The 17,251-nt window shown below is 41.3% G+C and overlaps 1 pseudogene across 1 annotated transcript in view; it reads right to left on the reverse strand.

Moving 5' to 3' along the window:
• The window catches only part of LOC308164114 (NLR family CARD domain-containing protein 3-like), a 141,191-nt pseudogene extending 124,544 nt beyond the window's left edge, over positions 1-16,647 (reverse strand). Inside the window, exons 1-8 of the transcript in view lie at positions 16,643-16,647; positions 15,603-15,710; positions 14,913-15,020; positions 14,408-14,498; positions 14,015-14,237; positions 11,880-13,668; positions 10,887-11,060; positions 10,531-10,704 (exon numbers count right to left, since the gene is read on the reverse strand). The product of the transcript in view is annotated as an NLR family CARD domain-containing protein 3-like (transcript). The remainder of the gene's footprint in view (positions 1-10,530; positions 10,705-10,886; positions 11,061-11,879; positions 13,669-14,014; positions 14,238-14,407; positions 14,499-14,912; positions 15,021-15,602; positions 15,711-16,642) is intronic.
• Between the last annotated feature and the right edge of the window lie 604 nt (positions 16,648-17,251).

Genomic DNA, 17,251 nt, shown 5'->3' on the forward strand with positions numbered 1-17,251 from the left:
ACCATATTTGGTTGGAGTGGTTGGAGCGCGTCATCATACCGCGCCTGCATATTTGCATATTGCACCTGCATATTTGCATAGACTACGTCATCGCCTTACGAAGGTATGTTTTTTTCAAATCATTTATGCAAGAAATGTTTATACTAAGGATAGTTGATTGTTGAAGTGACTGGATGAAAAGGTAATGTTGTGGCTTATATGCCTTGTTGTGATTTTAATAGATAGCTGGAACTCAGCCATATGTTTTACGTACCATTTTCTAGCATTGACTAATTTTAGATGCACTTGAATTCTACAGGGAAAGGAGGTTTTCATTGCTGACCTTCATGTAACCGCAATGTGGGTCCAGCCCCACAACTGTGATCCCATGAGCCATTTCCCAGTAAGTCAAATGATTGAGCCGGTATTTGAATAAGATAAACAGCTATGTAGACAACATTGTATCCAGCATTACAATTGGTATGCCCTTCATGGGACATCAGCACATTAGCTGTGTTGGTCCTAAATACCTCCTTTTTTTTTTTTACTTGATTTCATCAAGGTAAATTAAATGGTTTTCTAACACTAAGCCAAAAAAAACACTACATGTATGAGAAAGGACTTCATCAAATTATCATGTAATTCATAATCATGCACACCCCAGTTAAGTGTTGGATAAAAATGATAAATGCAGTACATGGTTTTGAACAGGAACATGCTGATCAGAAGGATGCCCTTATCCTTCCACTGTGGGTTCCAGGCCACTTTGTCCTGTGTGTAAGTGTACTATACCCATATATATATATATATATATATATACAGAGCATAACTTTATATGCAACATATGACATCCACAGTAGATTATAAAGACATACAATGTAGTTGAGCATTTCTCAGCTTTAACCTTCATATGCCATTTGCTTGTGAGTTTGTGTCTATTGTATTACCCCCAGTGTCCTTTTTGCTTATTGTCCAGAATGCGTTATTCCCTGTAGGTAATGAGGCCACACCAGAAAGAAATGTTTTTTCTAGATTCGCAGTATTTCAAAACTCCAAGGGGATTCACCTCTGAAGCCTACAGAACACTATTAAGGTTGCCCCAAATATTTTTTGCTCTGGCAGTCACGTTCCCCTGACCTGCCTGGCGGTCCCCTGACCTGCCTGGCGGTCCCCTGACCTGCCTATGAACTTTGTCCTGGCGGTCCCCTGACCTGCCTATGATGTTTGTCCTGGCGGTCCCCTGACCTGCCTATGATGTGTGTCCTGGCGGTCCCCTGACCTGTCTAATGTTACTGCCATTTCTAAAGACTTGTGTTCAATCAGGAGGCATTGTGGCAATGCATGCATTATGTACTGATTGTTTGTCCAACATTCAGAAAGGATTGGCTTCCCGAAAGCTGGAGTGGACTTAAATAGACACATTTCCAACACAAGGAAAGAGAGACACAGAGAAATCCTCCTCATTGAACTTTTGCAAATAAGCATGATCGACCGACTTGCATGGTGTGAAGTGGTTCTGAAGCAGCAGTGGTACGAATGTTGTTCCTTTTTTCTCTCCTGTAGGAGGTGTGTACTTCTTTGTTTGACTTAGTTTTATTCTTGGTTGCCCAGGGGTGTTGCTGAGAAAATTGTTGCGGGATCCTGGACAGAGAAGACTGGTCTGGATTTGGAGGTATTGTTTGAATGTTACTATCATATTATAGCCAGTGGTGGGCCGTTAGGGCCAGCAAGGCCTTCTCTGCTGGCCTAAACATCATCAGAATATACATTTAATTTTGATATATTTTTTCTACAAATATGTATTAAATTATTCCCGTAGTCTATTCTCTTCATTTCATAGCTTTCCTCTTGGTTGCGCTGCTTCCAGACATTTGGAGGGCTGGCCTTTAGCTTTTATCCAATCACATTTCAGCCATAATGTGTTGCCAGGGTACCAAGAAATCTGCCCGCCTGCAGATTCAACAGTGGCGCGAGTACAGATTGTAATTTAAAGTGAACGAGAAAAGAACTGTGGCGTGCCGTAGTCAGATCTCGAGTTGGCGAGCAAATCCAAGCAAATCCGACGAAGGGGCCTTCTGTATGGCGCACCACCTGATCAGCACCTGCACGTCTTTTGATTGGATACAAACTATTGGAAGGCGGAGCTAGCACACTGAACTTGATCTCGCTAATTTGTGTAAATGTAAGCTGTTGTTCTACAAGCAGCCACAATGGCTGAAGGAGGAGAAGAGGTAGATTTGGTGGCAGATATTATAACAACAAAGAAGAACCTTCTAAGAAAAGCTATAATCAGAAGAGAACGGCCGACCCCGACGTTAGCGACGCTATCCATGTAGAAAATGACTTATTGGTGGAACTGATCAACTGTACAACAGAGACATTGAAGTCTTCTTGAGGAAAGAAAGGAGGATGGATTTTGTGTTCAAATAATCAGTTGTTTTGGTGAGTACAAAGCATTTTATTTTTTCTGCAAGAGATGTAGACATACGGAGCGACCCTGGGGTTCGTAGATATGTGTGTTGTGTTGCCTGGCTCAGCTGTGTGAGTAAGTGGGGCTTCAATGCGATCTTCTAACCACTTCCCGGGCTGCTACCATGGAAAACGACACACCCCCGTGACCGTATGAACACGAGGAAGATAACCATCCTTAAATGGAACCCCGAAACGGTTCTCCTATCGAGATCGACAGACCGCAAAGTTCGGGAAATAACTGACGCTTTCGTTTTCATGCAATGAATTTAATACACCCAGACAAGGTGCCGCTATAATAACAATGGCAACGCCCGGTTATACTGTGTTTCTGTCTAAATGTATAGTTTCTAGAGCCATGGCGTCATAATGATGGTATTAAGAGGTGGAATAATTCAGGTAGGACATCACTGAAGGCCTAGGTGTGAAATGCACCGCCCGCCACTGATTATAGCTATAGTCATAATTACCTACTATTCTCTAACTGTAACTTTTCTTCGTACAGGGGCTTCCGAGGCAGACCAGTGGCAATGACTGTGGTGTCTTCATGATAATGGTGAGTTATGGTAATGCCACCAGGTGATATGGCACACTTGATTGTTCCTTAAAACCATCAAAAAATGTGTAAATGTATGTAACAATGACTGACCACCATTTAGACCTGACCAACATTCTGTTTGTGCATTTGCAAATAAAAACGTGTGCAATAAAAGGTATTAAGGAACATTCATGTGTGCAGACCTCTCATATCACTTTCCTATGGAGTTATCAGCCATGTACATTTCATTGGATGTGTGTGACTACCTTCTCACTGAGTTATAAGCTGTCACATGGTAATCTTGTCTTTGTCTTTTCTCATTACAGTATGCCTGGTATTTCGCCATGGAGGCTACCTTTGACTTCAGCATTGTAAGTATTAAGAAAACAAGAACCCATTATATCAATATGCTATAAGACTTTGAATGCAAATTGAGTAACTGCTCTTTCTTTAGGATGACATGTCTCTCCTGAGAAGGTGGTGGTGTATTGTCCTGGTGGAAAACCTTGGGCTGGAAGGGTATGCTGCAGTGCTACAAAAATAATAATTGTATTTGTACATTTATTATCAAGAGGACTTGTGTCATTCTGAATCCAGCCTGGATCTCTTTTTGAAGTAGTTAACCCTTTCATGTAAAACATACTGGCAATAATGGTGGACTCTGTACAGATGCCACTGGACACTGACGAGGACCACGTGTACTTCAAGAGGCCTTACAGCTTTCCTCCTAAATAATTGGTTAGTGTGAATGAAGTGTATTGCATACAAACATACTATCCACCATTCACAGCTGTACACATAGTCATGCTTATGTGTGTATCCATTTAGGAAAGTGATGTTACCATGGACAAAGATGTCAGAAGCCTGGATAGTGAAACCACACTTTCTATCAAGACACTTGAGGTAAGTAAGGAAGTGCAAATGATCAAGGAAAGAAAGTGACTCATTCAGTACTTAACTGCACCTTTTCATTGTAACATGGTTAAGCACTGTATTATTATTTTAGGAAAGGGCTCAACAAGCCCAACACCAACGAAGAGTGACCAATGACTTGTTAGTGGATTTCATCACTCAGGACAAAGGCTTACTGCAACATCTTGAAGTGAGTTTGCAACTGAAATGTCTAAGTAAAGTGACACATTTAAGCATAATATAAATAATGAAAGTGAAATGTTTTATATTTGTGTAGTGATTGTACATTTACATAGAGCATCCTCCCAACAAACTATATATTTGCAGGCAATCATGGCAGGACAAGTCAAGTCTCTTTGGGCAAAAAAGAAGGCCACAGGCGTCATCTTCTTTGACGATGATGACCAAATGGACAGACTAGTTCACTTTCTCTCAGGAGTGGTAAAAAAAACACAGACAACATTGGCTGATCCGGTGGCATTCGTCATTGATGTGCTTCTGCCAGAGGTGACAATTCACTGACACTTTTTATTTATTTATTAACACTTGTTATTAATTCCATTTGGTATACCTCATAAACTTTCTTGCATTTCTGGTGTTTGCATTTTACATATTCTAAATATATGCTATCTACATGTCGCACTGGATGGGGTTATTTATTTAATAACACTTGTTATTAATTCCATTTGGTATACCTCATAAACTTTCTTGCATTTCTGGTGTTTGCATTTTACATATTCTAAATATATGCTATCTACATGTCGCACTGGATGGGGTTATTGCTGTTGACTCATCAGAAAGTAAAGACTAATTCACAGAGTGTATGAAGATTCCAGTAAGGGTTTTGTGAAGGAGCCCTAGTGCTGTTGACTCATCAGAAATAGAATGTTTTATTTAGCTCATCAGTGGGCACTCAGCACCATGGACACCTCCAGCCCAGCACCTTGCACCACGGTTCCTGCCCTGCTCCATGGATTACAACGATGATCGCCTGACCCTTGCCTGACTCCACCAAGTCCTTTGCCTGACCCCTCAAACCTGTTTGACCTAATAAAGTCCCACACCTGGGGTCATTGACAGTCTTTTATTTATATACAGTTAGGTCTGGAAGTATTTGGACAGTGACACAATTTCCATAATTTGGGCTCTGTATGCCACCACAAAGGATTTGAAATGAAACAATCAAGATGTAATTGAAGTGCATACTTTCAGCTTTAATTCAAGGGGTTGAACAAAAATATTGTATGAAACATTTAGGAATTGCAACCATTTTTATACACAGTCTCCTATTTTCAGGAGCTCCAAAGTAATTGGACAAATTAACAATCATACAGTACAGGCCAAAAGTTTGGACACACCTTCTCATTCAATGCGTTTCCTTTATTTTCATGACTATTTGGTACATTGTAGATTCTCACTGAAGGCATCAAAACTATGAATGAACACATAGAAATTATGTATTTAACAATAAAGTGTGAAATAACTCTGAAAAACATGTCTTATATTTTAGATTCCTCAAAGTAGCCACCCTTTGCTTTTTTGTTGTTAATAAAATATATACCGGTAATAATAATATTTAATATAATATGTGTTAATAATCATATGTTATTATATATATATATATATAATATTATTATTATATATTTTATTAACAACAACAACAACAACAACAACAAATATTAACAACAAAAAAGCAAAGGGTGGCTACTTTGAGGAATCTAAAATATAAGACATATTTAGAGTTATTTCACACTTTTTTGTTAAGTACATCATTCCACATGTGTTCATTCATAGTTTTGATGCCTTCAGTGAGAATCTACAATGTAAATAGTCATGAAAATAAAGGAAACACATTGAATGAGAAGGTGTGTCCAAACTTTTGGCCTGTACTGTAAGTAAAATGTTCATTTTTAATACTTAGTCGAGAATCCTTTGCAGGCAATGACTGCCTGAAGTCTGGAACACATGGACATCACCAAATGCTGGGTTTCCTCCTTTGTGATGCTTTGTCAGGCCTTTACTGCAGCTGTCTTCAGTCCTGGGTTGCTTACACACTATATTTTGGGTCATTGTCCATCTGTATTGTGAAGCACCATCCAATCAACTTTGCTGAATTTGTCTGAATTTGAGCAGACAGAATATCCCTAAACACTTCAGAATTCATCTGTCTGCTTCTGTCTTCTGTCACATCATCAATAAACACTAGTGACCCAGTGCCATCGGAAGCCATGCATGTCCATGTCATCACACTGCCTCCACGTTTTTTCACAGATGATGTGGTATGCGTCGGATCATGAGCCGTTCCAAGCCTTCTCCATACTTTTTTCTTCCCATCATTCTGGTACAGGTTGATCTTAGTTCCATCGGTCCAAAGAATGCTGTTCCAGAACAGGGCTGGCTTTTTTAGATGTTTTTTGTCAAAGTCTAATCTGGCCTTTCTATTCTTGAGGCTTATGAATGGCTTGCACCTTGTGGTGAACCCTCTGTATTTGCTTGTGTGAAGTCTTTCTTTTATGGTACACATGGATAATGATATGCCTACCACATCAACCATGAGGTGGACTCGGGCAAGTACTGCGGCATGGTCATGCTGGACCTCCAGAAGGCCTTCGACACAGTAGATCACCACATATTGTTAGATAAACTGAAAGCAATTGGGTTCGATAGAACATCGGTGAGCTGGATGCAATCCTACTTAGAGGGGAGGGAACAGGTGGTTAGTGTGAACGGAACACTGTCCCCCCCCCTCCCGGTGACATGCGGCGTTCCACAAGGAAGCATATTGGGACCTTTACTGTTCCTAATATATGTGAATGACATGTCATCAGCATGTAATTGCAATTTGTTCCTGTTCGCGGATGACTCGGCTCTGCTGGTCTCTGACAGGGACATATTGCAGGTGGAAAAAGCGCTAAGCACTGAACTGAGTAGAATCTGCATCTGGCTAGCTGACAATAAACTATCAATACACCTAGGTAAAACTGAAACCATCCTATACGGATCCCCATCTAAACTCAGAAAGGCTGAAAATTTTAAAATAAAAGTGGGTAACATTAATATCACAAGAAAAGAGGATATTACATACCTGGGCTCCATCTTAGAGGCAAATCTTTCCGGAGATCAAATGGCAGCAAAAGTAATCAAAAAAGTGAACCATAGAACTAGATTCTTGTACAGGATATCCTCACTTGTCAGTAAAAACACACTGAGGACCCTATCAGGAGCTCTCATTCAATGTCACTTCGACTATGCCGTAACATCATGGTACTATAGAACCACAAAGGCCCATAAAACAAGACTCCAGACAGCCCAAAATAAACTGGTTAGGCTTCTGCTAGGCCTCAACCCTAGGACACATCTAACCACTGCTCATTTTTTGAGCCTTGATTGGCTACGAGTAGTTGACAGAGTGCAGCAGCGTGCACTGGGCCTGGTCTTCAAGATACGCTACACCACAAAGACACCCAAGTACCTGTCAACATACTTCCAAAAAGTGAACAACGTCCACACATACAACACCAGAGGAAGCTCCACGAACCACGTTCAACCGCGTTGCACCACAAACAAGGGTTTAAACTCGTTTGCAAACTATGCAGTAAAGATGTGGAACGCCCTTCCTATAATCTTAAAGGAGTGCAAAACACTGCCCACCTTCAAAACCACTCTCAAAAAACATTTACAGGAGGCTGCAATCCGTAACTGGACCCTCTAAAACAAAAATCAGATTAAAAGACCCGAACTACCCACTGTACATACTTTGTGTTTTGTCCCCCGCCCCCACCTGTGGTGTATGTCCCCACCTGTCCTACCCGCTGTACATACCTTATGTTTTGTTGTATTGTTCTTCCCATGATGGATGTACGTTTATCTTGTAGATAGTAATAGTTATTTGTCTGTATTATCTTGTAGATAGTACTAGTTCTTTTCTTATGTCTGTCTTACATGTAACGATGAATTGAAAATCAAGGACCCCAATTGAAATAAGCCAGTGGCTTTCTTGGGTTTTTATCCTTTTAGTTTGACCTTGTATGTAATATGTACTTTCATGTACCTACTTCTGCAAACCTTCTAATAAAGTTTTCAATCAAATTCAATCAATCAAAACCTCTTGGAGACTGTTCTTCACTTGGCTGGATGTTTTGATGGGGTTTTTCTTTACCATGTAAAGGATCCTGTGATCATCCACCACTCTTGTCTTCCATGGACGTCCAGACCTTTTTGTGGTGCCGAGCTCACCAGTGCATTCTTTTTTTCTCAGAATGTACCAAACAGTTAATTTGGCCAGTATTAATGTTCCCACTATCTCTCTGATGGATTTTTGTTTTGTTTTTACAGCCTAAGGATGGCCTGTTTCAGTTGCATTGAGAGCTCTGTTGACTGCATGTTGTGCGTATACAGCAACAGCCTTCAAATGCAAATGCCACACTTGGAATCAACTCAGACCTTTTACCTGCTTAACAGTGTTTTATCTCTAAGTTATTTTCTAAGATTGCAGGCTTAAATAAACTCCTCGAAAAAAAGTTTGGAAACGTTATTTCGGTCGATTATTCCTCCCCTTTAATAATACCAATTGGTATTACACGTTTAGCTGTGTTGCTCCTTCCACGAATGCATGATCCTTACAAGTTGTACCTCGTTGTAAAAGTGACTAATCAGGCTTTCCAACTATATAAAATACAGTACCAATTGGTATTATTAAAGGGGAGGAATAATCGACCGAAATAACGTTTCAGAACTTTTTTTGAGGAGTTTATCTGGGCACATGAAGGTGCTGTTTCCCAGATGAAGTCCTACTAAACAGCAGACATTGCATTGCAGAGGAAGTCCTCCTTACCTCTTTCTTATTTGCACGCTGTTCTATGACATTCTCAAACTCCTCCTTAGTCTTCTGATAGGAGGTCTTCCGTAGCATTTTCTTTTTGCTCCGATTACTCATAGGGAGACTGAAAAAAGACATTTCCACACTGTTAGAAACCTCCTTCAATATGAGCTATGCATGACATGTGATAGTGTTGTCCATGCACAGCAAACAGTTATTTCCTACTAGACAAAAACAGCAATAACTCACATTCTGTACAATGCACTGCAAAGGACTATTGCACTTTGAAGCTGACTGAAATAACATACGGCACTGGGGTTTCCAACTCCTGGTAAGCTACGCTGCTGGTTGTGTCCATACCTTTGTTCATGCACTAACACACCAGATCAACTAATTGTGTTCCAATGTTAGTGGGCTGGGCTGGAACAAAACCCTGCACAGCAGTAGCTTTCCAGGATCAGAGTTCAAGAGCCCTACAATGAGAATCAACCAAGGGCGTAGGTTTGCATACGGTAGGGACCAAATACTGTATATCAATTACCTACTAAGACATTCAGGTTATGTCATGGCATCACATTATCAATACATTGGCTGTTTAGAGTTTTCACATAGGAATAAACAAGTCTAACCTGACTATGTCTCTCATATTCAATGTACGTTTGGGCCTAGTTGTGGCCCAAGTATGACTGCAGTATGACTTATGACACTACCATAACCGAATGTGTTCCTACAGTATCTTTGTACCCATGACAATTTCACGGTCAAAAAAGTCCATACAAACAGACTTCTATTTTGACTACATATATGTAGGTATATGGTGCTTATAAAGGTGCTTATATGTCTAGCGTATATATGTACAGTTTGACCTACTGCAGATGTTGTACTGTCATGGAAACTTCAATAAACAAAGTTGTGAAAGAAAAAATAAATCCATACATTCAAAGTGTAAACAAACGTAGTCTAACATTGCGTGTTATTTCAACAAGACCTGCGTTCAATAGCAAGTGAAACAACTGTTGGATATGATAAACGACAGAAACGACATTATTAACAACTTACCAACTAATTATGACTGCAGTCCAAAAAAGACAAAAGATGACAACACTTGTGCTCTGTTTGAACTCTGGTGTTACTGATTCTTGAGTAATATCACAGTCCTGGGGCCTCATTTATAAAAAAAAGTACTTGAACGTCATCATTGATTAAATGACATAAAGTATGGAAAGAGGGGATGGCCGTTTTAGAAGGGGGACGATTTTGACTGTTTTTATTTCTGGGGGGATGCCATCCCCCCTCAACTCAAGCGCTGCTTATACTGTAATAACATAATGGTCTTATTCTTATCAGGTTGTCTTATTCTTATATGGCTGCTCACTCCCTTTGTGAACTCCCAGACACCGGAGAAAATCCAGTATAATTTAGCGCGTGGCCGGGCAAGGTCCGTTGTGGAGCGCCCTAGGCATGTTGAAGGGGAGATAGACAGCTCCGGAGGGATATAAAGGAAGACTGAAATACAATCATAAACATCAGTTGGTTCCCTTTAAATCTTGAATTCAACTCATTTCCTCGGCTGATAACAACATCGTTAATTTTATTACGAGCCACTTGTATGAATTACAGTAGGCAGTGCGGCTCACATGCCTGTAATAACTCTGCATAACCAGTAGGTAATGTGCGTAGGCAAGTTGAATACTCGACGTAGAGCTATGATCGAAGAACATACAGTGGTTGGATGACACACTCACAATCATGTGGGAAATAGATACTGTGCATTAATCTCATTGATGCGTCCAGCCACATATTCAGCCTTTACCTGAGTGTCTGTAGTTTACAGAGTGGATCTTTCTGTACAGCAGAGAGCAGCGCCAGTCCTGAGTCTCCTGGGTGATTGTAGCTGAGGTCCAGCTCTCTCAGGTGGGAGGGGTTAGACCTCAGAGCTGAAGCCAGAGAAGCACAGCCTTCCTCTGGGACTCCACAGAATGACAACCTGGGGAAATAGTGTCACTCCATCTGATATCAAGAATCTGATTGTTTCTCTCTAATGTACATCTTTACAGCTTTAAATCCTCAAGCAGTTGAAAGGCTAGACACATTGTATTTAAGTGAAGAACAACTAGTGCATCATAATGACCCAAAATACTCATGCTTCTACACCCCAAAAGACCTCACCTCAGTGTCTGTAGTTGACAGTGTGGACTCCCCAGTCCAGCAGAGAGCAGCTTCACCCCCCCGACACGTAGATCATTATGACTGAGGTCCAGCTCTCTCAGGTGGCAGGAGTCTGAGCTGAGAGCTGAGGCCAACGCTTCACAGCATCTCTCTGTGAGGTGACATCCGTTCAGCCTGAATGAGCAATGAATACAGGTTAAGTCATTTTGAGTCAGAAAAAAATATGCGATGTGTTCTATCATTTCCAGTTGCATGTCACCACACCTAATTAGGATATAATGACATTTTCATCAAAAACCCTTACATAGAATGTTTTAGGATTTTAACATTTCACTAGACCAATATGTTTTCTAGTTATTTCACTTTGTTTTAAAGGCGAAATCATAATGTTTACATACGTTTCATGCCTTAAAAGATGGATCAAGCTTTCAGTTTGAGACTAGTGGCTAGCTCCTTCCAACTGCACCAACTGTAAACTCACTGGCCAGCTAACTTCTCATCTCTGCACAGATAAAATAAATCTGACAAACTCATTAGCTGAACTGTGAACAGCCAGCCAGCTAGCTCTGTTTTACTTCGTGTCAGACAAAAAGTCAATATTAGAGCCACGGTGTGATTATCCGGGTACCGCGAGTGGAATGCAATTTCTTCTGTTTAATCCGTAAATCATAATAAGTGATCAGCATAAAGTCACTTTGCCTCTTGCATCCATTATGTATTGTTTGCTTTGTGTACAATGATATAAATTATAAATGTTTCTTTTTCAACAAAGTATGTGAAAAGTAGGCAATCAAGGAATGTGTTGACCAAGTACACAATAGTACGGTAATATGTATTTATAATATATACAGGTGCAACTCAAAAAATTAGAATATCTTCATCAACTAACTAACTTCATCAAGCAGCCTACTCACTAATTACTATTCTACAATGCATTTTCATAACCCTGAAATCGTCCTAGTTTAATTAGAGTAATTCTGTCCATCTACTTACAGTGCCGTCTTAGAGGCTGTGAGCACTGGCAGCAGCCTCAGAAGACCCTCCTCTGATCTGGAGTATTTCTTCAGGTCAAACACATCCAGCTCCTCTTCTGAGGTCAGCAACACAAAGACCAGAGCTGACCACTGTGCAGGTGAGAGTGAGGCTTCTGAGAGACGTCCTGAGCTCAGGTAGCTTTGGATCTCCTCCACTAGAGAATGGTCATTCATCTCATTCAGACAGTGGAACAGATTGATGCACCTCTCTGGAGAGGGATTCTCCCTGATCTTCTTCTTGATGTACTTGACTGTTTCCTCATTGGTCTGTGAGCTGCTTCCTGTCTGTGTCAGAAGGCCTTGTAGGAGATTCTGATTGGACTCCATTGAGAGGCCCAGGAGGAAGCGCAGGAACAGGTCCAGGTGTCCATTCTCACTCTGTAAGGCCATGTCCACTGCACTCTTGTGTAAGTCAACCAGAGGTTTGCGTCTGGATGATGACCATCGCTTCCTGAATGATGATTTCTGTTTGACCAGTGGATTCTCATGGCTGTTGTTCAATGTGAGGAACACATATAAAGCAGCTAGAAACTCCTGGATGCTCAGATGCACAAAGCTGAACACGTTGTGCAGCCAACACTCCTCTCAGAAGATCTGAGTGCACACTCCCCGAGTACACTGAGGCGCTTTGACATCAATGCCACATTCTCTCAGGTCTTCCTCATAGAAGATCAGATTGCCCTTTTCCAGCTGTTTGAAGGCCAGTTTTCCCAGTGACAGAATTAGCTCTTTATCCCAGTGTGGATCTCTGTCATGGTCTCCAAGGTACTTCACCTTCCTCTGTTTGGTCTGAAACACCAGGAAGTGTGTGTACATCTGTGTCAGAGTCTTGGGCATCTCTCTTCTCTCTGCTCCACCCAACAGTCTCTCCAGAACATCAGCTGAGAGCCAACAGAACACTGGTATGTGGCACATGATGTGGAGGCTCCTTGATGACTTCATGTGTGTGTTGATTCTGCTGGCCAGGTTCTCATCACTGATTCTCTTCCTGAAGTACTCCTCCTTCTGTGGGTCGTTGAACCCTCGTACCTCTGTCACCCGGTCAACACACTCAGGAGGGATCTGATTGGCTGCTGCAGGACGGGAGGTTATCCAGAGGAGAGCAGAGGGAAGCAGATTCCCCTTGATGAGGTTTGTCAGCAGCACGTCCACTGAGACTGACTCTGTGGCATCACAACATGTCTCGTTGTTCTTGAAGTCTAGAGGAAGTCGACACTCATCCAGACCATCAAAGATGAACAGAACTTTATACTTGTCAAAGTTGGAGATTCCTGATTCTTTTATTTCAATGAAGAAATGACCAAGAAGTTCATTCAAACTGCGTTTCTTCCCTTTCATTAAATTCAGCTCCCGAAAAGGAAGTGGAAATATGAACTGGACATCCTGATTGGTTTCTCCTTCAGCCCAGCCCGTAATGACCTTCTGAGTAGAGACTGTTTTTCCAATGCCAGCGACTCCCTTTGTCAGCACACTTCTGTTTGGTTTGTCTTGTCCAGGTAAAGGCTTGAAGATGTCGGTGCATTTGATTGGTGTCTCCTGTGTTGCTGGTCTCCTGGATGCTGTCTCAATCTGTCTGACCTCATGTTCCTTATTGACCTCTCCACTTCCTCCCTCTGTGATGTAGACCTCTGTGTAGACCTTATCCAGAAGTATTGGCTTGCCTTGCTCAGCTATTCCCTCAAACACACACTGAAACTTCTTCTTCAGGGTGGACTTGAGTTCATGTTGGCACAACACAGGGAGCTCATCTGATTTACAAAACAATTAACAAAATATTTGTGGCACACTTTACATTAAGTTGAAACAATATCTGCAGTAACTGTTATTACATTGTTTTAATACATTGTTTTTTATAAACAAGTTGTTATATAGTAATTAATTATATAGTATGTAGTGTAGTTGAATGATATAGGAACCCTGTTACTATGCAATTATACACAAACAACCAATGTTGTTAATGCTGTAATTACAGAGATACTAAGTTATAGAGGCAACACAATATAAAGAGTGACCAAATAGGGATATACAGTACATATTTCCAATAATATTCCAGCCCAGTAACACTTCTCTGTGAAAACATGTGAGGTCTCTTACGTTTCTCCAGTGTGTCAGCGAGCTCCTTCTGGTTCATGTTCCTCAGGACGTGCAGAGTGATCTTCAGAGCCCCCTCTCTGGCACTGCTCTCCTGCTTCTCTTCTTCTTCCTCTTCCTCTTCCTCCCCCTGACTCTCAGAGCACTCTGGGAAGTCTTGAGAAATGAGCCTCTTGAACCTCTTCAGCTGATTTCTCACTAAAGTGATGACATTGTCTTCAAGCAACTGAAACATTTAGATAAAAAAGGAGGAGTGAGATAGTTAATAATGGGTAAACCTTTACACCCAAGTCATAGTCATAATCACTTGACTTTGGCATGTAATTGAAACAAGAAAAAAAAACGTTTGTATGGGGATTATTTGTTTTCCCATGTCATACTTTCTCTTTAGCTCACCCTGAATATGGAGGCCAGTTCACTTTGACGCTGGACAGACTGACCAATGGGAATCTCTGACTCTGGTCTCTCCACCTGGTCACTGGGGATTCTGGGTAAAAACAACAAATAAGCTGATGTATTTATCCAGAGAAGTGTGAATGAGGCCCAGTTTCCCAAACAGAATAAGTTAAGAGTGTATACCAGACCACTATGGTGATTAAACCTCAAACTAACCCTTGACCAGAATGAGGAGGTCTTTCTCTGAAACATATTGGAGGATCCATAGACAAGTCACTCTTCATGAACACACAGCTGTATATCTCCATTACTAAGTCTAACATTTGAAATTCTGCATTTAATGATAAATGTGCTGAGCTCGTAGAGCTGAAGATGAAGTGATTATAAACTGTACAAAATCCTTGATAGTAGAACCTGAGTTCATTATAGTTACCTGAGGACCTCATGAAACAAACAGGTGGCCTCGTCTCACAGTTAGTTCATCACATCCCCATGTTACACCTACCCTTGTTTACTAGTTCCTTGTCTGAAGTTTATTCCACGATCCATCGACCAGTCACTCTTCATGGACACACAGCTGGGTACAGGTGAGGCTGGTCTCTCCTGCTGGACCCTGGATAACAAGGTGAAGTTGTGTTTTAAATATACCATATGAGCTGAGCTCCTAGAGCCAGTTACACAGGAGTGTGGCATTGTGAAGGACAGAGTGTTAATGAACCTGTCTTTGTTTCATTCAGGGGATCCCCATTACCACGGAGGGTTGGGGTGCGCTGGGAGGAGGAGAGTGGGGACCATGTGGCCAGTCCAATATAATATATCTGTATTATAAGTAGCTTTTAGGTGTTTAGTGGCCATCTCCCTCCAGGATCCACTCTCCTCCTCCGTGGACAAGCCTTCTAGGGAGAGGTGCAACACTGTCTGTTGCTACAGTACGCATTGAACTACAGTATATCTGTATTACTACGTCTATCATTTGAAATTCTGCCTTTAATGATACATATGTTCTGAGCTCCTAGAGCTGAAGATTATGTGATTATAAGCTGGACAATAAATGGTTGTTGCATTGTGTGTCTTACTCCCATGCTCCCTCCTTGATAGTAGAACCTGAGTTCATTATAGTTACCTGAGGACCTCATGAAACAAACAGGTGGCCTCGTCTCACAGTTAGTTCATCACATCCCCATGTTCCACCTACCCTTGTTTACTAGTTCCTTGTCTGAAGGTTATTGGACGGTCCATAGACCAGTCACTCTTCATGGACACACAGCTGGGTACAGGTGAGTCTGGTCTCTCCTGCTGGACTCTGTCAAACACAAAGATACCAACATTCTCACATGTTTAACAGAAGATAATGGATGTCGTGTGTTCATATGAGTGTGTGTCTGTGTGTCACAATGTTGACTACAGGGAATAAACATCAAACTAACCTTTGACCAGAAGGAGGAGGTCTTTCTCTGAAGTTTATTCCACGATCCATAGACCAGTCACTCTTCATGGACACACAGCTGGGTACAGGTGAGGCTGGTCTCTCCTGCTGGACTCTGTCAAAACCACAACATCAGCTTTACTTCTGTAGCCACTGTGTAGATATGAAAAGCCTTTTGGACAGTCATTAAAGGGGCAAGATTCAGATTACTGTATACTGACTGACGTATGATTACAACCCATTGTTGTTTTAGGCCATTGTAACTAGTCTAGTGGTTTGAGTGGCCGGCTAGCAATCAGAAGGTCGCTGGTTTGATCCCCACCTCAGGAGGGAGCTTGCATGTGTCCTTGAGCAAGGCACTTAACCCCTAATTGCTCCAGGGGTGCTGAATATGTCTGACTCTGTGTCTAGAGCAAAAATACCAAATTCTAACAATTGACTGATAAGTTGATTCCATGGCAATAAATCAGTAAAAAAAAAAAGTTAAACAAAGTTAAAACATCCTGGGTCAGATGATTATTTTTTTAAATTACATTGATGTGGCCATTCCAGATGAATATATCTGTATTGTAGCTTTTAGGTGTTTAGTGTCCATCTCCCTCCAGGATCTCCTCCTCCGTGGACAAGCCTTCTAGGGAGAGGTGCAACACTGTCTGTTGCTACAGTATGCATTGAACTACAGTATATCTACATTACTCAGTCTAACATTAATCTGGTTATGAATGAAGTATCTATCTATCATCATCATCATCATCATCATCATCATCATCATCATCATGATAAATGCCCTCCAGAGACCCTTCTCTTACCCCATGGCTTCAACATCCCCAGAGAGACTCATTTTAGAGGCAGTGGTTCCCTCCTCTCTCTCCCCAGAGAGACTCATTTTAGAGGCAGTGGTTCCCTCCTCTCTCTCCCCAGAGAGACTCATTTTAGAGGCAGTGGTTCCCTCCTCTCTCTCCCCAGAGAGACTGGACCATCACTGTTAATATCATATGATACATTCATAGTTATCTTCCTGGTTAATTATCAACAAGAACCATATACAGTTACACAACTTTTACTGCTCAGTGTCATAGCTCACACAACACAACACAACACAAGTACATATTTCCAGCAGAGCAAACTTTTACTGGTTAAATATCAACAAGAACCATAAACAGTTATATGATTTTTACTGCTCAGTATCACAGTTCACACACAACAACATTCAGAGTGAACATTTCCATCAGAGTTCAATCATGTTAAATATGATAATATGATGCTTTGCTGCCTAACTGATCGATCTGGTAGTTTTAGATTGGTGGTCTGTACTTCTCCACTCTGTCTGTCAGTCAGGAGTAAAGACAGTCTGATGGCTGCTGTCTGACAGAGAGGTTAGTCTGAGATTGACCTTCTCTGCTGATTGGCACGGAGGA

The sequence above is a fragment of the Nansenia antarctica genome (genome assembly GCF_963989245.1).
Source record: "Nansenia antarctica genome assembly, chromosome: 8".
Classification (NCBI taxonomy): Eukaryota; Metazoa; Chordata; class Actinopteri; order Argentiniformes; family Microstomatidae; genus Nansenia; species Nansenia antarctica.